Source organism: Phacochoerus africanus, chromosome 1 (genome assembly GCF_016906955.1).
Source record: "Phacochoerus africanus isolate WHEZ1 chromosome 1, ROS_Pafr_v1, whole genome shotgun sequence".
Classification (NCBI taxonomy): Eukaryota; Metazoa; Chordata; class Mammalia; order Artiodactyla; family Suidae; genus Phacochoerus; species Phacochoerus africanus.
Genome location: NC_062544.1, coordinates 27292427 through 27318253, shown reverse-complemented (window position 1 = coordinate 27318253; position 25827 = coordinate 27292427).

The window sequence follows — 25827 nt, the reverse complement described above, 5'->3', positions numbered from 1 at the left end:
GCCCTACCTCACTTCCTCTAAGAGCTTGGTTCCATAAAATTGGGTGGACATCTGGGTTTTCTTTGCGTAAACTGAAATCGCTTAAGTAAACTCCAAGTATCAGGAAGGATGCTTTCAGCAACAAAACCCCAAAACCTCAACTCATAAACCATAAGTAAATATTTAGCTCATGTTTAGCTCATGAAAATCCAGGTGCAGCACAGTTTCCAGGACTGGCTTGCTCAGCAGCTCGGCGTTGCCGTCAAAGAGTGGACGCCTTCCAGCCATCCTCTGTGTCTCAGTGTTGGTTTCGCTCCCGGCCGGTAGTAACGTGGCTGCAGAGGTCCCAGATGTCTCAAGCAGACACCACAGCATCAGGGGAAAGTGGGAGACCCTCACTTTCTGTGGTTTTCTCTTAGAAGGGCGGAAACTCTTCTGAGAGCTCGCAGCAGATTCCTCTCCCACCTGACTCGACCAGATTTTCCACCTGGCCGCTCCTGAATCGAGGTGGGTGAAATCATATTTAATGACTTAGACTAAGTCCCTTGGATGCCCTGCATGTTAGAATGAATGACACCAACCTGATCATTCCCCGCACTTGCGAAAACCTCTATTTAAAAAAATCCCTCGGGGAGTTCCCTTTGTGGCTCAGCGGTTAACGAACCGACTAGGATCCATGAGGTTGCAGGTTTGATCCCTGGCCTCGCTCAGTGGGTTAAAGGATCCGCTGTTGCCCTGAGCTGTGGTGTAGGTCAGACACAGCTCAGATCCCGCGTTGCTGTGGCTCTGTCCTTGGCCAGCAGCTACAGCTCCAATTCAGCCCCTAGCCTGGGAACCTCCATATGCTGCAGGCGCGGCCCTAAAATAGCAAAAAAAAAAAAAAAAAATCCCTCTGCATTACACCTCTGTTTGATTAATTGCTCCATGGGTTACGACAGGTCTAATGGCAGCACGTGTTGACAATTATTCTGAATTGTATTTTACTATATTATTCCTGAGTATTTCTAGAGGCCATCAACTGTCCTGCAAGTGCCACTACCAACATGTCACTCTCTTCCAAGATGGCTTTCTCCAGCCTTAAGAGATCATACTATATAAAATGAGGATCTAGGAAGAGAGTGACGGCAACTTGCCTGGCATGCCATGTGTCATTTAATTCTCCCAGGAGCTCTAGAAAATAGTTATCATTATCCCTTATGTCAGTTAGGGATGCTCCAGGTGTTAGTAACAGAGCACCCGAAGACTAACAATGACTTAATTACCTCCTGTAACAAGGAGTCCCAAATGCAACAGTTCTGTGTTGTCATCAAAGAGCTTTCCGTCCTTCCCCTGTTTATTCCCAGTACACGGGCTTTTATTTATAGACTCGTTCTCTCATGGTTATAAATTGCTTCAGCCACAATTAACATGCTTTGCACAAAGAAATTCAAGGCAGGAAAGAAAGGGAAGGAAAATGTTTTGCATAAACTTCCAACTAGATTTCCTATTGGTCACATGCCATTTCCTCAACCAATCACTAGCTTAGACCAAAAATGTTGTATCCATATAGCAAGAACATTGCCACAGGGATGAACTTAGGGCTCTGCTGGCAAGGAAAATGGAATAATAGCTATTCAGTGGGCTAACTAGCAGTGTTGGCCACATGCCTATCCTACAAATGATGAAACAGGAGGTTAAAGTGAAATGCCCAAGATCACCCAGGCTACAAGAGACAGAAGAAGGATTCAAATTCAGGTCAAGAAATTTCAGATCAAAAGTCTATCCTGAAGCTCCTTTTATTCACATTCCCGAAACTTCCATAATTATACTTCCTGCTGGCTCTGCCTGGTGACCTCAGGCGTGGACGGTACCCTCACTGACCACCTGGCCTCATCACACTTGCAACCAATCCAACAGGGACTTCCAGTTTGCTATTTGGCGGTACCCAGACACAGCTCTGCCGGCAAGTGTGGTCATTAACACCCAGCTGTTAAAGGTGATGGCTCCCTGTTTGTGCTGAGCCACTTTTATGACATCCAGGGACCGTAACAGGACTGTAAGCAGAAACATCTATGGACTTAATCTTAGGACCTGCGATGAAATAAATATTTAAAACTTCTTCCAGGTGTGGATGGGGGAAAATTGTGTGCATACCTTCTAATTGAAAAAGGACTGATATAGAACTGTGGGGGATCACAGGAAAACATGGCAGACAAATCTGGTTAGGGATCAGGACACCTCCTTCTAGTCCCATCTCTGATACTTGCCAGTCTGGGACCCTGAGCTGGCTACGTCTTCCCTCTGACTACTCCCTCACCCCCTCCTTGCTTTTGCGCACAATCACCTGGAAGAAAAAACTAATTCTTACTCATCTTTGTTTCCTTTTTACTGTGTAAGGTCTGGCCTGTAGTAAGTACTCAGAAAGTGTTTGAATCAATGAATGAATAAGTAAGTAAATGAAGCGAATGGATGTCTCTCTCCCTCGAGGGAGAGTTCGTATCTGATTTCCCCATTCTTTTTTTTTTTGTCTTTTTATCTTTTTAGGGGCACACCTGCAGCATATGGAGGTTCCCAGGCTAGGGGTCGAATCAGAGCTGTAGCCGCCTGCCTACGCCACAGCCACAGCAACACGGGATCCGAGCCGCATCTGCAACCTACGTCACAGCTCATGGCAACACCAGATCCTTAACCCACTGAATGAGGCCAGGGATTGAACCTGCATCCTCATGGATACTAGTCAGGTTTGTTAACCACTGAGCCACGACGGGAACTCCCTGGAAGTGCATGTATTGACATAGGAAGTTACTCACAATATATTGCTAATTAGATTACAGCATTTTGTATAAGTAGTTAGACTCCATTTCTATAAAGTTCCTGTGTGTAGGTATACTTGTATGTGAATGTATAACATGGAAACAAGTGGAAAATTACCCAACAAAATATTACCAGTGATAATATTTGTATATTTCCTTTCTCTGTTTTCCTGTTTTTTAATTTTCTTATGATGCTTCTACATCCTTTGTATAATTTCTGAAAATATTAAAATGAACCCTATGAAATTGCTGATTTTTTTTTTTAGGGCTGCACCCATGGTATAGGGAAATTCCCAGGCTAGGGATCCAGTTGGAGCTGGAGTTTCCAGCCTACACCACAGCCATGACAACATGGGATACAAGCTTTGTCTGCAAGCTACACTGCAGCTTACGGCAATGCTGGACTTTTAACCCACTGAGCAAGGCCAGGGCTCGAACCCACATCCTCATGGATACTAGTCGGGTCTTGTTAACCACTGAGCCACAACGGGAACACCCCTGAAATTGCTATTTCGGTAGATCAAGAACAGTCAATTATCTTCCATTTCATATGATTGAATGAAACAAGCTGTAAGACCACCTAGGTAGGGTTAACATTTAGACGGCATTAGAGAGAATGCAAAGACTGAGAGGCCCCAGTGGGATTAAGAGATACCGAATACTATTTGTAGAATAGATAAGCAACGAGGATATGTTGTATAGCAGGGGAATTATAGCCATTACCTTATAATTACTTTCTATGGAGTATAATCTGTAAAAATACTGAATCACTAGACTATACACCTGAAACTCATATAATATTGTAAGTCCACTCTACTTCAATTAAAACACGAAACCTAAGAGCCCCAAGATTGCATGCTGGGTCGAACTGCTATGCAGGGAACAATCCCACCAGGGGGTCCAAGTTAAAGAAAAGAGAAATGGGGCAGGGCTTTTAAAGGCAAAAGACTGTGAGCCACCTATGTCCCATGTTAGGACACTAAAGTCCCTGGTCACTGCCGATCAACAGGTGACATTCAAGAGTATTGATTAGGTAAGCACTAGTGGGGTGCTTTCTGTTGCATCTATGGATTTCAGGCCCCCCTGCCTGGGCTCCATACATAGAGTGCCCGATTAAGGAATGATGGTGCCCAGTTATTACTTGAGCAGAAGTCAACTCTGTGCCTTGAGAGGCCGTCAAGTTTCGGCAAAGGAAGGAGTGAAGAGAGAGGCAAGAAAAGAGGGAAGGAAGAGAGGACCTTTATATTTCTGAAGAACAGGGGTCAGTGGCAGGAGCTTTCCCTGTGCTAAGCATAGTTTCTGAAAGGGGAAGCGACATCGGTTTATCTATGACAATCATTTGCAAAAATTGAATAGTCAACAGTGAAGGAAAATTCCTAAATTGGCAGCTCAAAAGAGCCTTTCGTGAAGTCACGACTCCCATGTGCTGCGGCGTTTGTCAGAAAGTTTTGTCACAGATAAGCACCTTGCTCAGAGCAGGAAGCCAATGGGAAGGGAGATGGTAAGTGTTGTGGAAATTTCTGGGAAGGGTCATAACCAGCCTTGCTCACTGTGCTCAAACCACAAAGCAATACGCTTTGAATGATCAGTGTAGACATTCAACCTCGCAGAAGAAAGGAGCTTCACCGAGCCTCTGGGAGTCAAGGTCAATGTGAGCTTAAATGCATTGGACAAGATAACAACAGAAGAGGCAATGGTACTCTACCTACACACCAAAACAGAAAAGAAAAGAAAATGGCAAGTCCCAGAAGTGGAAAAAATCAACTAACCAAAAATGACAAATAGCTAAAAAATTTGTATTTCATTTATTTTTTTAAAAAACAAGAAAGGGAATACCACTTCATTGGAAATCAAACAAGGGCAAATTAAAACAAGATGTCAATTCTTGGTTGTCAAAGTTACAACAGTTTTAAAGGGTAAAAGTATGTAAGATCCCATACTGGTGAGGGTGGGTAATACATATGCGGAAAACTGTAAATATATATACCCATACATACACACACACACACACACATATGTGCACACACATATATACATATATGTATATACACACACATACATATAAACACATGTATATATACACATGTATGTATGCATATACATATACATACATGTATATATGCATATACACTTGTACGTGTGCATATACACATAGACACATATACATGCATGTATAGACACATGTATGTATCCATATACACACATGTAAAATATAGATATATACACACATGTGTGTACATATACACACATGTGTGTACGCATATATATATACACATGCACATATATACATAGGTACACACACACATATATACACACATACACACAGGGAACTCCTAAGATTACTCTTTTAAACTTAAACAAGTTAAGTTCAAAACAACTTAAATTTTCAATATATTGCGAGGATTAAGTAGAGGACAACGTATTCACTTAAAATAGTATTACATTTACAATAATATATTTATAAAGATGTTGTTAATAAAGAAAATCAAAAGCATGTAAATGCTTGTCCCATAATATTAAGTGGAGAAATATCAGGAATGAAATTGCATATATATTAGAATAAAAACTTTGTAAGATAAAAGTTAAATGGAGTTAAAAAAAAAACACACAGCAAAGAAATAACACAATATGTGAAAATTGGTTGGAGGTGTTTGGAACCATCCTTGATTTGTGGGTTTCCTTCATTCTCGTCTTATCATCGAAGATTTCTTTAATAATTAATGATGAGAAACAAAGTAAGCTATTTTTTTGAGAGGCAATAAAATTTAAAGGATGCATGTCAAATACTCTACAGTATCTATATCCTAAATAATCAAGTCCAATGATGCCCAGCATGCTCCTGACACCCTAACTCATTTTGTCTTCCTTTCCCAGAAAGTAGTCTTGCCACACTTCACTAGAGTGGAAGGGGGTTTGAGCCAGTATGTTTAGCAAAATCAGGTAATTCCCGAAAATCAGCAAACCCACACAGAAGAAAGAGAAGGCAGGAATACACTAAGAAGATTAATGTGATGAAACATAAAGAAAGCGCTGTCGGAGTTCTCTTGCGGCAGAGTAAGTTACAGATGCAGCATTGTCACTGCAGCAGCTTGGCTCACTGTTGTGGTGCTGGTTCGTTCCCTGACCTGGGAAATCTCACATGCCACAGGCGCGACCAAAAAAAAAAAAAAAAAGAAAGGAAGAAAGAAAGAAGAAAGCACCATCAACTTGATACCTCTAGAAATATAACAATAAAATAGAAGTATCCCATCCTATTTAGAATGGACAAGCAATGAGTTCCCACTCAGGGACCTATATCCAATCTCTTGGGACAGACCATGATGGAAGATAATATAAGAAAGGGAGTGTGTGTGTATGAATAAATATGTGTATGTATATATAAATGAATGACTGGGGTCACTTTGCAGTACAGCAGATATTGGCACAACATCGTAAATCAGCTATACTTTAATGGGAGAAAGATAGAAAGAAAGAAAGAAAGAAAGAAAGAAAGAAAGAAAGAAAGAAAGAAAGAAAGAAGGAAGGAAGGAAGGAAGGAAGGAAGGAAGGAAGGAAGGAAGGAAGGAAGGAAAGAAAGAAGGAAAGAAAGAAAGAAGAAAGGGGGAAAGGAAGAAAGAAAGAAGCAGCATCCAGTCCTGACCTCCCCTTAAAAGAAAATAATTTTAGAAAAGTTGAAAGTGGGCAAGCTAGGAAAGGATACCTTAAAGTCTTTTAAAAGCATATTAAAAAAAAAATCTCAGAGGGGGTTGAACTATTCCTATTTCAAAAGTAATGTCAATGTGACACGTGCAATTTCTCTGTAAATTTGGTGAGAGGAGGCTGCCGTTTCCCGAGGGAAGAGAACCAGTTTTTGGAGTTTAAAAGGTCCATTCCTTCACTTGCTGGTTCGGTGTACTCTGCAAGTCACTTCCTCACTTCCTGGGAGCTCAATCTCCAAATCTGTGAAATGAAAACGTGTGCCACCTCCCTGGGTTGTTGCCAGGAGCTGCTGCTTATCTCCTAAGCCCTCCCCCTCTGCCAGCACTGGGCAAGATTCTTCGCATGCCCTATATTACCAACACTGAGATGCACCTGTAAGGGTTACGGGTTCGATGAATCCTCCTTTACTTCCTCTTGGGGAACTGGTTTTATGGGCCCAGCACGCTTCTGCTGCACCACTCTGCTGCTTCCCCTTGGGGAATTGGTTTTAAAGAAACAGCCTGCACCATGAATGCTAGACCACAGGTAGCAAGAGTCTAAAACAGGTCACTTGGTCCAACTCCTTGCCCTCAGGCAGGTCTGGAGTTCTCTGACACATCCAATATGCCTTTCTTCAATCAGCAGGACTTTACTGAGCACCTACTGTGTGCCAGGCACTATGCTGGATGCTGGAGGCATAGCTATAGACAGGAGAGCAGTGGGTCTCATGCCCCAGAAAGTTTCAGTCTGATGAGGGAGGCAGACCAGAAAATAGGTCTTTGCAACACAGACTGATTTGTGAACCATAATAAATCCCAGGGTCACCATTTACCACTCACGTGACCTTGGCCAAGTCACTCCACTTCTCAAACCTCAGTCTCTCACATGAAGAGTGGGCAAGAGCAGTTCCCGCACTAGAGGGCATCTAAGAGGCTCAAATAACCTAAGATGGGTAGATCGCTTAGAACAATGCCTGGCAAAGCCGAAAGCTTTAGAAGTGCTTGCTATTAGTATTAGTCTGTATTAGTATTAATATCGGTATTAGTACGTGGATCAGGATTACCATAACTAAGCACTGAATACGGAAAGAAGACACTTAATCCAGCCTGGAAATGGGAGTGGGTAAGGAGGACTTCCCGGAGGCAGTGACATTGAAGCCGAGCCTCGAAGAATGCTTAGGCGTTTACTTGGTGAATGTGATGGTGGAGACTCTTCTAGGAAGAGAGCCATGTCTGCGAAGGCCCAGAGCTGAGAGAAAGCACAAGGCATGCAGTTAACATCAAGCCCTTTGCACAGCTGACGCTCACGGGCGGAGGGAAACGGGGTAAGAGGCAAAGCTGTCAAGGGCCACGAGGGCAGAACCCGAAAGGCCTGGAAGCCAATGTGGGCAGTTGGGATTCCACTGTGAAGTCCCAGGAGTGATGTGTTTTAGAAAGCCCTTTCAGGGGTTCCCATCATGGCTCAGTGGTTAACAAACCCGACTAGGAACCATGAGGTTGCAGGTTCGATCCCTGGCCTTGCTCAATGGGTTAAGGATCCGGCGTTGCCGTGAGCTGTGCTGTAGGTCGCAGACGCAGCTTGGATCCTGCGTTGCTGTGGCTGATGGTGTAGGCCGGTGGTGGCTACGGCTCTGATTAGACCCCTAGTCTGGGAACCTCCATATGCCATGGGAGCGGCCCAAGAAAAAGCAAAAAAAAAAAAAAAAAAAGAAAGAAAGAAAAAGAAAGCCCTTTCAACTGGCCCTGTGCAAAGGTGAAGAAAGGTCAGCAGGGAGTCCGGGAGGAGGCGGCTGCCATCCTCCAGGGGAGGGAGGATGGCGACCCAAACTGGCAACAAGGTGGAGAGAAAGGTGCAGGTCAGAGAGATTCAGAAACCCAAGGAGGGGAGGAGGAGGAGGAGGAGGAGCAAGCCAGGGGCAGCAGGCTCCTGGCTTGAGTGACAAGGACTGGGTTTGAAGACCTGTTTTTAACGTCTCATATTTCGCGTCTGTATCCATAACAAGATAATGAGGTTCTTGGATGGCAAGGACGGTTTTAAGCATCTGTGACTCCCCGGGGCCTGGTACACAGTGGGCGCTCAATGAATGTCTCCTCCGTTCTAGCCCCTCCCAGCCACCAGCCATTCCACTGGGCTGAGCCCCTGCCAAGGCCTTTACCACAGAAAACCAAACCGCAGTGGGTTTCCAGAAATGTGGAAAACATCCCCTCAGGAATCCAGACGTCCCCACGGCTCTCCTGTGCTGCGGAGAGGTGGCGGGAGGGAGGGGCAGCTGGCGGGGGAGGAAGGCTTGAAGCTCGAGGCCACTGCTGTCCAGGAGGGTCATAAGTGGCTTGTGGGGAGTGTTTGAAAGAGGGGTCAGGGAGGGAGAGGGGGACCTAGAGTTCAAGTGTGCAGATGATCTGGCCCACGGGCTCTCCAGCACTCCAGGGCAACCGACTCAGGCCAGGACCGGCAATAAACTCTCCTCCCAACGCCCAGCCCCAACACACACACACACACAAACACACACACACACCCTCCTGCCCACCATTTATGGGGCATCTGAGGGGTGCCAGCACTGGGCTAAGCACTCTGCACCCTTTGTCTCCCATGAACCTCTACAGCCCCGAGACTCAGGGATGATTGACAGGTGAGGAAACAGACTCAGAAAGGTGAACTCACTTGCCCAAGATCACACAGCCGGTAAGGGAGGGTCTGGAGATTCGAACCCAGGCCTGTGTGGTCCTAAACTCAAAGCGTGGCCCATGAGGCCAACTCAACATGCAGACCTGTTTGGCTTGGACCCGAGGTTGCTTTCAAAAGTGGGAAATTTCACATAAAAGTCCAGGTTTCCGGCTTCTGGTTAGAAACCAGATCTGGCAACCCTGGGCCCACCTTTCCTCGGGACCACATCTGGCCGGGCTGAGAAGTGGCTGCCCCTCGCCCCCCCATGCCCTGCCCCAGCCCCCTTCCTCAGCATCCACGTGTACCCCCTTAGCTCTCTTTCTATGTTAAGAGAGAGAATTTTTTTTTGTCATCTTTTTAGGGCCACACCTGCGGCATATGGAAGTTCCCAGGCTAGGGCACGAAGTGGAGCTACAACTGCCAGCCTACACCACAGCCTCAGCAATACCAGATCCGAGCTGCATCTGTGACCTACACCACAGCTCACGGCAGTGCCAGATCCTTAACCCACTGAGTGAGGCCAGGGATCAAACCTGCATCCTCATGGATACTATTCAGGTTCGTGAGCACTGAGCCAAGCGTGGGAACTCAGCATGACCTTATTTTAATTACTTTATTTTTGTTGCCATGACCTGCAGTGGCTTCATGTGGGATCTCAGTTGCCAGACCAAGGATTGAACTTGGGCTGCCATGCTGAAAATGTGGAATTCTAATGGCTAAGACCACCAGGGAACGTTAAAGTCAGGCCTGGGACCCTTTCTGAGCCTCAGTTTCTTCATCTTTAAAATGGGGATATTCGGCATTGCCATGAGCTGTGGTGTAGGTTGCAGACGCGGCTCGGATCTGGCACGGCTGTGGCTGTGGTGTAGGCTGGCAGGTGTAGTTCCGATTCAACCCCTAGGCTGGGAACCTCCATATGCCACGGGTGTCCTAAAAAGGACAAAAAGACAAAAAAAAAAAAGGGGGATATTCAGTACCTTTCTGCTCAGACCATGGAGAGAATCACACGCACTTCCAAACTCTGGGTTGGGCCACACACACCGCCTCCCTCCCCCTTTTGTGAGACAGACGAGGTTCGGGGGCCACTAGCCTGGTCTCAGGTCAGACCAAGCAACACCTGTCAGAGTGGAACTGGAACAGGCCAGGTTTCTGCATGTTCCCTGGGCTGGATGCGGTGCCACAGCCTTTGGGTTAACCCTCTCCTAAACCACGCCACGTGCAGACTTTCTGGTTCCCTCTGTGTCTGTTGCCCTCTTTAGAACGCACACTCTGCAAAGCCCACGACTATGCTTTCTTCCCATCTGTACCCCGCAGGCTCACCCTATATGAAGAAAATCTGGCCATGGAGGCTCCGAGGCTCCGTCCTTGGTCCTTTGCTCTCCCGTCTGCGCACACTCACATTGTGATCTGGCCGCTCTCAAGGCTTTAAACTCCATTCATCCACCAGTGACTCCCGGTTCTCCCTCCACTCAGACCTGCTGCTGACCCCAGACTGCATACCTAGCTGCCTGCTCACCACGTAGCCACCTCGTGGACATTTCAGACTCAACATGTCCAAGCATGAACTCCGGATCTTCCCCCCAAACGGCTCCACCCACAGCCTTCCTCTTCTCAGATGATGGTAACTCCATCCTTCCAGCTGTTCGGTCATAAGCCACAATGTCATCCATCATCTCTCGCCTGGATTATTGCAATCGCTTCCTAGCTGGCCTTCACCCTGCTTGTACCCCTACCTCTTGGCAGGCTACTCTCTACACGAGAGCCAGAATGATCCTTTGAAAACTGAAATCCAACGTGTCTCTCTTCTGGCCAAGACCCCGCACGGATGCACTCTTACTTAGAGCACAGCCAGAGATCCTAGCTGTGGCCTACAAAGCTTTCCATGGCCTGGAGCCCCCGCCGATTTTGCTTTCCACCCTCCTCTGTGCTCAGAGTTTCAGTGGCGTGCACAACATCAGCCAACTTAGTAGGGCAAAAAACGAGGACTAGAACTCAGGTCTGTTTTGACTTTAAGGTTCTCAATCCTTCTGCTGCAAAGCACAGCTTCCCAGCAAGTCCCACTGCTTTCCCTGCGCTGCTGTTGCTTCATCTGTAAAATAAAGATACTTCCTCCCACCTGGATTACACGGGAGGAGGGAGTATTAGATACCTTCTAAGGGGATATTCCACCTCTAATATTTGATGAATCTGAATGGGACTTGAGCAGGAGCTGTTTTCTGACCATTTCTACATCTTTGGTTCCTAGTGCTTAGCAAACATGGATGGATGAGTGGATGGATGAAAAGTGAGTGCGTGTATGGAAAGTTGGGAATATTCCTTTTTTTTTTTTTTTTTTTGCGTGTTAGGGCCACATCTACAGCATATGGAAGTTTCCAGACTATGGGTAGAATCAGAGCTGCAGCTGCCAGCCTACACCATAGCCACAGCAACTCATGATCTGAGCTGTGTTTGCAACCTACACCACAGCTCACAGCAATGCCAGATCCTTAACCCACTGATCAGAGCCAGAGATGGAAACTGCATCCTCATGGATGCTAGCCTGATTTGTTTTCACTGCACCACAAGGGGAACTCCCGGGTGGGGGTATTTTAAATGGATGGATGGATGGATATGGAAAGTACGTGGATGGATGGATGGATGGATGGATGGATAGAGATAGATAGATACATACATACATACATATATGGTTGAATAAAGGAATCAATTAATGAATTCATTAATGCATAAATAAGGGAAACTCAGAGAGTTGGAAAGAGGAGAGAAAGGAGAGAATTGTTGCTGAAGGGCTGCTTCTTGGCCTTCCGATTTGTTGTTGGAGGACTGAGATAACACCGAGCACAGGAGAGCCTCACTTACTTACCAACTCCTCGCTGGTGGACCAAACTTGGGGATGTCAATGGGATGAGAGCCAACAGATCATCAAGAGACAGGTTGTGACAGAGGGCAGAGCAAAGACTTTAGGGTTAGAAGGATCCGGGTTCAAATTTTGTCCCTGCCGCTTAATAGCTTTTTTGGCCCAGTTTTCTCAGGGGCATTAATGATATAATTCCTGCTCTCTCGTGGTCACTGGGAGGATGAAATGAGAGAGTACATCGATATATATTTGAAAGTACCTGGCACATCATAGGTGTGCAGAAAAGGTGCTGCCATCATGGTTAGAAAAAGCCTAAACCAAGGAGGGCCAGGCCAGGTCTGGCACCTCAAAGTGGACTCCTTGTCTTGACGCTGCCTGAGAAGCTTGGATGAGGGGTGCCAGAGGCAGAGGCCAAATACTCTGTCTCTATCGGCCCATCTCCTGTGGCGCTGTGGTCCAGCTGGCCGCCTCGGTGCAGACTGCATCCCCTGGACCTGGCGGCATCCATCCCTGACAGGTTCAGAGGGGCCCCTTAAAGGGCCAGCCACCTGCCCTGCCCCACCTGTCTTAGGGAGAGAATTTGGCCTTAGGGTCCAGAGCCCCAACTTCTCAGGAAACTCTCAGACATGAGGAACTTTCCATCCACATTGCAGGAATTTTTTTACAGAAAAGGAAAAAAAAAAAAAAAAAAAGCTAAAAACCTTCATCCTTTGGCCTCTGGGAGAATATTCCTTTTATGTGAAACTGGCAGAGAGGAAAACTCAAGATTCCTTCTCCTTCGCCTAATTGATAGCAACATGAAATATTCTGGTGTTGTTTTAATAAGACTTGGGTTTTCCAGCAAGAGTAGGGGAAAAAAAGTAAAAAGATCTTCTCCTGGACCAGAATATTTTGAGCAAAAATATTTTGCTTGCATCCTCCCTGCCCCCTCCCCTCCCTGTTCCTGCCCTGGCTTCAAAGGCACAGCAGTGCCGTTCTGGGGTGCTAAGCGGCCGCCCACACTCGGCAGCCCCCTCCTCCCCTTGCATGGCAGGCAGGCCGGCCAGGGAGTGCCAAGCCAGGAAGATATTTTTTCCAGAAGCGGCATCTGGCTCCTTGGCAGGCACACAAGCAGTTGTGCTGGCAGTCGGGGCTGGCCGGGGTCTGTCGTGTGTTTAGGCTGCTGCCTCTTCTGACTCCCTTCCCCAGACACGATGTTCTCTCTCCTAGGCTGGGCCCCTCCTGCCTTCACCCTCTGAGAGGGCGGCGGCGGGGGGCAGGGGAGGGGGGGATCCTCAGAGCGCCTGAGCGCTCTACCCCCTGCCTCGCAGCAGAGGTTGATGCCGAGACCCACCTGGGCTCCATCTCTTGCCAACTTGACTTTGGGCAGGTAGGCTAACATTTTGGAGTCCTCAGTTTCCTCACTTTGGGAACTATGAGTCATCGCCATCTCCGTCAACTATTCTGCCTGTCACATCTGGCCTGGACCTGGCTTTCCAACCGAGCATCTTACACTCTTCTCATCATACACGGACCCATCCCCACCCCTCCCCGCGAGCGTGGCCTCCTTCGCTTTCTCCCGCCCCCAGACTCTTTGCAGCCCTAGAGCTTCGGCTCTTGCTGCACCCTCTTGGCCCAAGTGTCGCACAGCTGGTTCCTCCTTGCCCTTCGGGTCCCCTCTCGAAAGCCACCTTCTCCGAGAGCCTTTCCCTGACCTTCCCATCTCGAGCAGCCTCCGGAGCTGTCGTCATCTGCCCCGAGCTTTCCTTTGAGCTCTTAGCACAAACTGCTCTGTGTATCTGGTATTCTTCGCCCCCCCTCCTGCCCCCCGTCTAGGGCCTCCGAGAGAGCAGGAATCTCCTCTGATCTGTCCACCACTGGGTCCAAAGTGCAAGGCGCAGGGCTTGCCCAGTGGCTTGTGGATGAATTCAGGGACTCCCAGGCCCACTGGAGATGCCTCCTGATTCTCTCCGACCAACCCCCAGGGAGGGGCAAATCAGAAGGAAGTTCAGCTTCCACGCATGCTCCTGACGTAACACACCAAGACTGCCCCTGATACCTCTTTCATCTCCATCCCAACCCTGCAAGGTAGGAATGATTATCACTGATGTGCAAATGAGGATGCTGAGATGCTGAGGGGCTGGCCTGCGGTCACCCAGCCAGCACGTGGTCAGCTCAGCTTAACCCCATCGCCCTCTTCCTGCCACTCCCGATGGCCAGCCCGCCACCATGTTCCCTAGAGGCTCAGGCATGACGCTGTGATAAATATCAATGACAGCGCTCAACAGTCCCCTTGCGGCATGCCAGGGCCCTCCATCCATCGTCCCGTGAAACTCCCAACAGCACTGCAGGTGGCGATCATGAAACCCCACTATATAGAGGGGGAAACTGAGGTTCACAGGGATGAAGCGGCTTCGCTAGGTACTCACAGGAAACAGGGAGCTCCCTAAGTGCTCCATGGAATGGGCCTCCTACCAGAGTGAGATCCTTCTAGCATTTGTGCCATGCTTTCTAATGCAACTTTAGGGTCCTTTATTGATCCCACAGCTAGAATGGGTCTATGCTGTCATTGAATGGATGGATGGATGGATGGATGGATGGATCCCAGAGCTAGTTATGAATCTTGGTCTCCCCAGAAGACAGGAACCAATGTCCCCATTCTGCCCCTTCTAGGGAAGGGTCTAGACCCCATGATCGTCCAGATGCCAGCTTCAGGCTGTGTGCAGCTCTCAGCCTCCCCCTACCCCACCCCCAGAGGGGCCAAAGATCAGAAATGACAGCCATAGCTAATTAAATCTATTCCTCCAGCCAAATTCCACGTGGCCACCCAACTCCACCTGTTTTGGGGACATCAGAATGAGGATGTTGGAGGGCACCCTGCACCTGCTGAGAAACTGAGGCACAAAGAGGGGAAGGCCCACGTCAAGGTTATTCAGTCTTGGGTCGTGGGGCTAAGCTGGTCTGCACAGGAATGGCTTTGAATGTTATTTCGTGCCCTGACAGGTGGGGCCCAGCATCTACCTGGACGCTCTGCTGAGAGTACATAGTTAGAGCCCTTCTTGACATCTGTGGCCCAGCTCCAGCCCTAGGGTGTGTAGAGGGGCAGACTGGTCCGCCCCGAGACATTGTCTTTTTTCACAAGCAGTCCCAATCAGCTCTCCAGATGTGAGGAGACGCATCTAGAATGGTTTCCTAGGCAGGGAACAAGGCTGGGACATTCCTCAGGTCAAGCAGAGTGTCCCTCCTTTGCCCACCTTCCCCTCTTCTCTGCATTTAGGCCCGTGTTCCATCCTCAGGTACCCTGCCCCCAGGCCAGCAACACGGTAGCCCCCTGTAAGGCTTTCAGAAATGCCCCCCCCCTTCTGCCCAGAATGCCCTTCCCTACTTTATCCTTTGGGGAGTTCTTTCTCCTCCCACAAGGCTTGGTTCCGGTGCCCCCACTGTCGAGGACATGGCTCGGATCGTCAGTGTCGGAAAATGAGACACACAAACAAGGGGAGGTCTCGACACGGCTCTTTCCTTCTGCAGAAGGGCGCAGGTGCTCAAAGAGCACCACGCAAAGAAGAAAAGACCCTCCCTATTTGTCCCTAACGCAGGTGATGTATCTGTCCCCTTCCCATGGGTTAGGTCAGGGCGCATATTCTTCTCGGTGGGCTGATTTGAAACAAATTGTTACTGGGAGAAGAGAGAAAGAGGAGGGGGGGTGGGTTTCAGTGAAACTAGAGCAACAGGGAGTCACCATGATTCCTTTGAGAGAAAAGACATTATGTTACTTTCCACACCACCTCTGAGTCTTTTCTCTTGCCTGGCGGCTCCAACCTCTCTATCCCAGCTCTCTGCTCCACCATGGCCTGGCTGTGGGGCTGTTTCCCCAGCTGGTCCATGAGCTCTGTGCAACAGAAATCTTGTCTGACAATTTTTTTTTTTTTTTTTAACTTTGGCTGCTCCGCAGCATATGGAGTTCCCGGGCCAGGGATCAGATCCGAGTCACAGTTCCAACCTAAGCCACAGCTGGGCAATGCCGGATCCTTAACCCACTGTGCTGGGCCAGGATTGAACCTGTGTCCCAACGCTCCCAAGACACTGCCAATCCCATTTTGCCACAGCGGGAACTCCATGCCTGACAATCGTGATACCTGCCCACTTCCTGCACCAGTCCCAAGACCTGGCACTTGTGGGAGCTGGTCCCTGATGTCCCAATTCTCCAAAGGCTTTCCTTCTCCGGAAGTTGTAGGGGAGTCTGGAGATGGGATTCCTTTACAAATGCTCTTGCTAATTTGGAGGAGCCCTCTGGACGGCAACGAAATTCAGCCTTGACCCGCTTTTTCAGAGGATCCCCTAGGGGCCAGGGATGATGGAGGGGCATTATTTCACATCAGATTATCCTTATCTCTCTGTTCCCTAAAAGCTCCCCAACCTGCTCACAGCTGTCTACCCAGCACCCAACACCAGCCTGGCACGGACCTCTGCAGAACTAAGCTATGAACCAACACGGCTCTCGGCTCAGCAGCCTCTGAGCTGCCAAACTTGCAGCTTTCCCAGCCCCCCTCCTATGGCAGCAGAGTGCAAATATCAGGGTTTGGGAGCTGGAAAGGCCCCGGGTGGAATCCTAGCTCTGTCTCTTCCTAGAGCAGGAAAGCCAGAGGCATAATTCTGGAGTTTGTTTGAGACGGAAAGGTGTGCTTGGGGCTTCTGGAAGGGTCTGTCCCGCCCCAGGTTGCCCTGCGCCCGGGGCAGGTGGGCCTGGGAGGGCCGGCGGGGCCTAGTCCTCGCTTCCCACCCCGCCCAGGGCCGCAGCAGCCAGCTGTGCGGCAGACATTCCTGGGCCTGCTCATTGATATTCAGGAATGGAACTCGAGCCGCTCCGGGTGCCCAGAGCGGGCAGGCACTCAGGCCCTCTGCCTGGGCCCTTCCGCCCCGGTCGGGGGAGGGTCTAAACACCCTCACCAGCCAGAGGGAGCATCCCAGGCCTGGGACTTGGATGGAGGGGGAAACAGAGGCCTCCCGCGGGCTCCAATCACCCCAGAGCGCGCAGGACTCTGGGGGCGCAGGTGCCCGGCGTCGCCTGACTCCCCGCGCAGGGCTCCTTCTCAGGCGGCCCCCGGAGCGGCACAGCGTCCCCGGAGCTTCCTGCTCCTCCAGGTGCTTCCGAGGCTTTCCGGCTCCACGCCGCTCGCCGGAGGCCCCGCGAGGCCCCGCTGGAGGGAGGGGACCCCCGGATCGCGGGCCCAGGCTGGCTGGCCTTCCCACTCCGTCTCAGCGGGAAGACTGACCGGGAGGCTCCGCCCTCCCAGCCGCCGTTTGCCAAGCCCCCACCTCACACCTCGGGGGTTTTTGCAGATGGGCCTTGTTTTTCCTTGGGGTGTAAAAGAGCCGCAGGTCATTGCAGGGGCCTCCTCCCCTCCAGACAGCTGGCTCAGGCCAGCCACAAAGTCCCAGCCCCTGACCCAGAGGTCACAGCAGAGGAGGGGGTGGCACCCTCCCAGAGCCAGCTGGGATGAGCCCCTGGGGGTCCAGCACTGAGACTCAGGGCCCCTTACCCGGGAGAAGGCCTAAAAGCCCCTCCACCCTCTCCCTGGAGCGCCATGTAACCACCTCCTGCCACCACCTTGAAGCTTCTGCTCTGGCCTCCCCGCCTCAGCTGAGTCCTGCGGGGCCCAGGGGTCCGTCCCCGGGCAGGTCACCTGAGGGGCTCAGGGACGGGCCTCACATGTCTGAAAGATGGCCTGTCCCCTCAAGTCCTCAGCCCCATGCACTCTACACAGTCCCCCCCACCACCACCATTTCTCTTCCTTCTAGAACCTTCACAGGATGCCCTCCAGAACTCCTGCTCCATAAACAGCACACGCGCTGACATACACAGCGCTGCTGCTTCTTCTCAGATCCCCGGCTCCCTCGCTCCATCAGAGCTGCCCCTCCTTTGAGGATGCCCTTGCCCCTCGTCCCCCGGAGGCTGGGTTCCCCTCACCCTCCGAGAAAGAAAATGGAGGTGGCCCCACCTTGCTTCCCATGGCTGCTTCCGAAAGCGGCCACCCTCTTCTCAAAACACTTTGCTGCGCCACTTCCCTGCCTCACCCTCTTCTCCAAACACTCTGCTCCTTTGGGGTTCGGGCTGACTGGCTGCACCTCACCCCCACTGCTGTCACCCACCGGTCTCTCTGTCGCTGCTCGCTCACTGAGGGCTCCCTTCTCCACCTGCCTCTTGCCGTTGTCATGCGTCATTAGAAACTGTCACAGGTGTCCCAACCAACTCCCTGGCCTCCCTGGCCTTGGACTTGCTCATCACCAATGCCCCTCCCCACACCAAATCAATCATCCTAATTTGTCATCAGCAGAAATTCAAGGACATTGCACGTTCCTCAGCTGCAACCTTTATCTTTCTGGTTCACTTGCCCCCGACACCCCCCCACCCCAACCTAGCTCGGTTCTCAAATGCATCCACCTGTTCCAGCATCTCTCTGTCCCCCACCTACCTGAGTCCTTGTGCCCCTCCTCCACCCCAGATCCCATGGCCACCAGTGCCATCCCTATATATTCTCCCCTTCCAGCCCTTTCTCCCCCCCCCATCACCCTGGCCCAGCTGAATCATGAGCCTGGATGGGCCCCCCACCCCAGCCTCCTGTGCCCCTGTCCCACACAGCTGAGCTCAGCTGAAGAAACTCACCCAGCCGGGCACATGGTCTCCGGAATCACCGTCTCCCCGCTGCAGCAGGTGACCCCCCCTTCCGCTCTAGCCAGCTTGCCTTCCCTCCCTCGGCGATGGCTGTGGCATTGCTCCTTCCTGCTCTTCAACCCTCTGATGGCCCTTCCTCCTTCACTCTTGCCTCCACCCTTGCCCAAGCCCCCTCCCCTTTCCCTCAAGACATGAGCATGTCTTGATCTTCATAAGGAAGACAGAGGCTTTCGAACAAGAGTCTCTGTGTCTCCCCCAGCCAAAGCCCCGGCTGTCCCCTGATCTCCTTCTCTCCCCTCACTGGGGAGATGCTAGTCCAGTGGCAATCCAAGGCCAGTCCCCACAGCCGGGCTCCCCTGTGCCACCTCCCCTGTTGGTCTGACTCCCATCAATGCACTCTGTCCTGAATCTCCATTTTCTCCTTTTCTGCTGCGTCCCTTTTGACAATACTTTTTTTTGTCTTTTTGTCTTTTCTAGGGCTGCACCTGCAGCATATGGAGGTTCCCAGGCTAGGGGTCCAGTCGGAGCCAGAGCCACAGCAACGTGGGATCCGAGCCGCATCTGCCACCTCCACCACAGGTCACGGCAACACTGGATCCTTAGCCCACTGAGCGAGGCCAGGGATCGAACCCGCAACCTTGTGGTTCCTAGTCGGATTTGCTAACCACTGAGCCACAATGGGAACTCCCGACAATACTTTTTTATGTTCCTTTTGCTCCCAACTTAAAAAGCCCTGGACTTCATTCCCCTTCTCAATCAAATGTTTCAGAAGAGTTGTCTACACTCACCTCCCTAGCACCCTTTCGCTCTCAACCCACTTCAGTCAAACTTTCAACCCTGCATTCCGGAAGCTACTCTCATCCAATCCCCCACCAATGGCCCCTGGCCACGTCACCAAAGCCAGGGGCTTCATGTCTTGGTCTCCCAGCAGCAACGGTAGTTACACAGCTCCTCATCATCCTGCTTTTCTCCTCCCTCTGGCTGCTCCTTCGGTCTCCCCTGAGGCCAGGGTGGCCAGATGTCCCCATGTGCCTGGGGGCTGAGGGGTGGTTGGTTACCCCATTTGGGGTGCCGCCTTCGCTGCCTGTATTGAGCTCCCTGGGCTTGGTCTTCCACAACTTTTCACCCACCTGCCCTCCAAGTGCTGTCTCTTACCCCTGGAAATCCAATAAAATCTGCCTGCCCATGACTCCGAGAATGGGTCTGCAGCTCAGTTCACTCCTCTGAGCTCCTGTGGCCATCCTCTCTCACTGTCCCCTGAGCTTCTCCAGGGCAGGGCCACACAGTGCTCCAGTCCGTGTCCCCCCCATCTGAGGGCTGCCCAGGGCCTGGGACTGTGTGACGAAGGTCGTTAGAACAGCAGCCGGTGCACAGCGCTCACCCAGCACTGCTCCAAGTGCTTCACATAGGCCAACTCATTTAATTCCCTGTTTTAGAAGAGGGGAACCAAGACCACAGAGGAGCAGTGACACACCACAGAGGAGCAGTGACCCATGGCTAGGAAGCACGGAGCTGGGGTGTGAAGCCAAGTAGCTCATCCGCCTCTTCTCTGCGCCCCGAGGCCTACCCTTGTGTACAGGGACTTAGGCTTGTTTATTGAGTTGAGTTGGGCAGAGGCACCTCCCACCAGAGTAGAAGCAGAGATCCTAGGATTCAACCAGCCTCCTCCTATTGTTAGATCTGTAGCCAGAGGTACCATTTGCCAAATACTAAAGAAATATGTGAAGGAGTGGTTAAAAGCTTAATCCTGAGGCAGGCATTCCTTGGTTTGGAATGCCGGCATTTCGCTTATCAGCCCTTGGCTCTGGCTCAAGCAAGGCATTTATTACACACCTCAATTTTCTCATCTTTAAAATGGGAGACAGTTGGGAGTTCCCACTGTGGCTCAGTGGAAATGAATCCGACTGGTATCCATAAGATGCGGGTTCGATCCCTGGCCTCGGTCTGTGGGTGGGGGATCTGGCGTTGCTGTGAGCTGCAGTGTAGGTCACAGACGAGGCTCAGATCTGGCATTGCTGTGGGTGTGGTGTAAGCCAGCAGGTGTAGCTCCGATTCAACCCTTAGCCTGGGAACTTCCATACGGTGTGGGTGAGGCCTAGATAGATAGATAGATAGATAGATAGATAGATAGATAGAATGAGAGACAGTCAAATCAAAGATTAAATGAGAATAGTACACCCAAGTCCTTTCACCCAGCAGCAGGTACAGAGCTGATGAGCAGCAAATACTTATTGAGCCCCTACTACATACTAGGCACTGAGCTGAGTGTTGGGGTACAGATTGAAAAACATAGACTTGGCATGGGGAAGAGCATTTGAAATCATGAGTGTAGGAAAATCTCTTAGGAACACCAGCCTCTGTGGGATTTGGTCGCTTTGATAACAGAGTTGCTGTGCTGTGTCTGAAACCAGCCTGTGCCTGGGCTGAAGCAACCTGCTTATCTGCTCTCACACCTCTGTGCCTTTGCACAGCCTTTTCTGCTGGGATCTTCTTGGCCTTCTCATCCTTGTCTAGCTGGAAAACTCCTACTCAACCTATAACACCCAGCCCAAGTATTACCCTCTCTGTGAAGCTGCCTCTGATTCCTGCTAAAAAGAATCAGTCTCCCTTTCCTCTGGTTTCCCCATTACATTGGACACACTCTTACCAAAGTAACCCCATTCATGCACAAATTCACTAAATAGTTGATGGATGGATGGTTGCATGGATGGATGGATGGTTGCATGGATGGATCAATCGATCAATAGATAGACTAATTAACAAGCAGACATTGACTGAGTACATACTTTGGGCACTAAGGTTACAAACAATACACAATCACTGATACCTATAGAGTATTTATTATGAGCCAGGCAACTTTAAATACTTTATGTATAATCATCACAATAACACTGCGTGAACCAGGAGCTATGATTATCCCCATTCTACAGAGGGCTACACTGAGGCACAAAGATGTTCAGCTACTTGCCCTCGTCTCACAATTAGTGTGAAGCCAGGATTGCTGCCTGGGCTCTCGCCCACTCTACTACACCGCCTCTCGTGAGCGGATGAGTCAGTTCTTGCCCTTGAGTTTCAGCCACATCTGCTGCTTATTTCTAGGGTGACCCATCCCCCTGGTTTGCTTGGGACTGGGGGGTTTAGAGGAAGTGAGTCTTTCAGTGCTAAATGTGGGAAAGTCCTGGCTAAACCGGGACAAGTTGGTCACCGTGGTCTTCCCTCGAAAATATCCCGGGACCAGATTCACGCCCGCGTCTGTCGGACTCCACACCCACCCTCCCAAGCAGCCTCCAAAGGAAAGAAGCTGTGTCCAAGTGGGATCCTGTCCAAAGGCAGGGAAGCCCCTCCTGGCTGCTTGTCCAGGCCCTCCCAGTCCCCAAGGCCTGCAGGCTGGTGGAAATGGACATCAGGAGGGGCTGGCCTGAGGCCCACGGGCCAGGGAGGTGACCTCAGAGCAGGTGCTGGGCTCACCTCCTCCCCAGAGCCAGGCCGAGTCCCTGCCAAGGGGCACACTTCCTGCCGCGGCCCATTCTCCCCAACCCAGGCCTCCTTCAGCAAGATCGAGGTGATGCTTTTCCCAGTTCTGCCTGGAACTGGGGCGACTGGGTGCTGCCTTCTCCCCAGGGCCAGCTGGCCCTTCTGAGGGGAGGGAGGGGAAGTCCACTGGACAGGCTCGTATTTCTCCTGTCTCCATTGCTCCCTCCTCCTGGCACACCCTTTGTCCCTTGAGATCCAGCGAGACACACTCCCCCTCTATAGAAAGCCATTGCTTAAAGGTGAGGGAGGGGCAAAACTCTAGAAAAAAAATGAGGAAAAAAGAATGGGGTAAATAGCACCAGAAAGAGAGAGAATGAACGTCTTCATCCCACTGGCATAAAAATATGTCAAACAGCCCCCAGCTTAAAAATTACAGACTCCCAGGAGGAGGTTGTAAGGCTCAGCAGTGTCCTTGCTCGGGCTCAGGTCGCTGCTGTGGCGTGGGTTCAATCCCCAGCCCCAGAACTTCCGCATGCCATGGGCGCGGAGAAAAAAATTATAAACTCCTTGACTCCCACACCCTCCATCAGGGATCACCCCACTTCTCTACCCCTCTTAGAGCAGGAGGCCTCAGGAGCATCCGCGTTCCCTCGCTCCACCTCCTGGCCTCCCTGTCTCCCGAGCCCACATCCCCATCCCCACTTTCCATGACTACCGAGTTTCTAGAACACCAAAGACCTCCAGCGGTCAGTGTGCCGCCCTCCTGCTCCTGGACCGCCTCCTCAAGTCCCTGCAGCCATGGGCACATGTGATCCCTCCCTCCTCTTTGACACCTGCTTGGCGCTCAGCTTCTGGCCCCACGGGCCCTGGCTCCCCTCCTGCCCTCTGGCCGCATCTTCCTTGCTGCTTCGACTGATGACCCTTCATCCCGCTGCCCCCAAGACTGGGGAGGCTTGAGGCTCAGTCCTCCGTCCACATGACTCCCTTCAGGGCGGACCTCATGAGTCTCATTCCTGGATACTAGGATTCTAGTTGCGTCTCATTCCTTTAACGAGGCTCTCTGAACATCCACCAGCCCCAACCTGTTTTCAGTCCGGACCCTCCTTCAGGCTTGCGGCCCCATTTATCACAGTCTGTTACTTTATACATTTATTTGCTTGTATCTCATAGAATATAATCTCCTTCCTTCAGTGCAGGCTCTCTCTGCTTCGTCTACTGTTTTAGCTTCAGTTCCTCTAATAAATATATATTATATTTAATATAATTATATACTTATATGTATCTTTACAATATATACCTTTAACCTATATGCTCTGGTATTAAACCAGAGCAGTACCTGGCATGGAGTAGGCACCCAGTAGATATTTGTGGACTGGATGAATAAACAAAGAAGCAAGTAATAAACAAAGAAGCCTTTGAATAATGAGTGAATAAATTAATAAAGAATTATGTTAATGACAAGCAAAAGGTGGTGTATTACAGAATACGAGTCAGCAATTTACTTATTTTTTTCTTTTTACGGCCACAGGCCACACCTGCAGCATATGGAAGTTCCTGGGCTAGAGGTCAAATCAGAGCTGCAGCTTGTGGCAGCTCAGGATCCTTACCCACTGAGCGAGGCCAAGGATCAAATCTGTATCCTGACAGACACCAAGTCAAGTTCTTACCTGCTGAGCCACAGTGGGAACTGCCACAGGTCAGCGATTTAAAGAAATGGATTCTTGATATACGCCACAACATGGATGAATCCCCACATCACTCATCAGAGTGAAAGGAGTCAGACACCAAAGAGCTCCCACCGTGTGATTCCATGTATACAAAATTCTAGAAAAGGCAGATTAATCCCTAAAGGCGGAAAGTAGATCAGGGTTTGCCTGGGGGTGGGGTTAGAAGGAAGGATGGGCCACAAAGGGGGTGATGAAAGCGTTCTGTATCTTGACTGTGGTGGCGGTGGTTTCACTGGTACGTACATCTGTCAAAACTCATTGGATTGTTCATTTTAAGTGGATGCGGTTTATGGTACACAAACCACACCTCAGTTGAGCGGATTTTAAATAAATGTTAGTGAATGAATCACTCAATTTATACATTCACCATCCTTCCCCTACCAACTACTCCACTGGGCTCCAAACACATGGCTCTAACCCAAATTGGCATCTTAGGGCTTTCTTTCCCAGGCAGACTTCTTCCTGTGAGGATGGTAATGGGACTTGGTATTCCTTTAGTGCCTACTATGTGCCAGACACTTTGGCCGTCATCGCTTCACTTCTTTCTCACAATGGGCTTGGGCAATATTACTCTCAGTTTACAGATGAGCCTACTGAGTTTCAGAGAAAAGAAAGTGACACCCCCAAAATGGGGGAACCAGGATTCAAACCCAGGTTTTTCAGACTCCCAAGCTAGAGCATAAACTTCTAAATGGCAGAACCAGGATTCAAACCCAGGTTTTTCAGACTCCCAAGCTAGAGCATAAACTTCTTCCCACCAAGGCCCCTGATAGAAACTTGGGGGTGGGGGGTGGGTGGGCTTGGACATCTCTCATCTCTCCTGAAGAAAGTGTTGCCCCTTCAAGGGGACCGAATGTGTTTCTCATCATGTATAAGTATCATGAGAAGAGTCAAAGAGAAGCAGCAGGCAGGCCCTGATGTTGTCTTTGGTCCACTGAGGACAAAAACGTCATCCCAGCTGGAGCATGAGGTGTCGCTTTGGGGACGAGAGAGGTTGAGGGAGCTATTGGATGCCTCAGAGTGGGGCTCAGGGAGTCATATCAGCAATGGCAGGGGCGTGTGTATATTGCAGCTGGGGTGGGGGATCCGAAAGTGACCTCAGCATGACTCTGCCGTATAAATCATAACCTACCACCCAGGTGTAGGGGAGAAAGAGGGGAGAGGCAGAGGAATGCATTAAACGGACATTTTTGAAAACTTAACAATATTCAGGGTCCTGGGCCAGACACTTGCACACATACCTCCCTTGAGCCTCACAGCACCCTGCCAGGTAGATAGAATTTTATTTATCTTTTTTTTAGATAAAGAAACAGCGGCTCAGAGAAATGAAGGAACTGGTATAAATCACACAGATGGAAATGAGATATGTTGTTTTCCTTTTACCAACTCTGTCTTCCATAATCAAGGTCTCGTTATCTTTAGGGTTTCCCAATTTACCATTTTCCCAAAGAAAACCACTGGCCAAAACATCGACTCACATACCCATTCACTCATTGACCCATCTTCCATCTATTTATACCTATATCTAATCTATACATTTAATCCTTCAATTATCCATCACTCCAACCATCTCCTCACACACATTCACACAGCCATCCATCAGTGCATGCGTACACGCATCCATAAGCCCTGCATCTAACCACAGATTCACTAGACAATGTCCAGCTACCCAACTAACCATTCAACCGTCTATTGGCCCGCCCACCCACACATCAATCAAGTACCCATCATACACATATCCACCTGTCTGTCCCCCTATCTATTCATGCAACCACTCATTCCATGATTCGTCCATCCATGCCTTCCTTCTTTCATTCATCCTCCCACCCAAACACATACCTAACCACGTGCTATCCATCCTCTCATCCACATGTCCAATCATCCACTCTTCACTCATTGATCAGTTCAGCCATCCAGCCATCCACCTTACATATATACAAAAACACATATGTGCTGCGATGGTTAATATCACATGTCAGGTTGACCAAGCCATGGTGCCCAGATGTT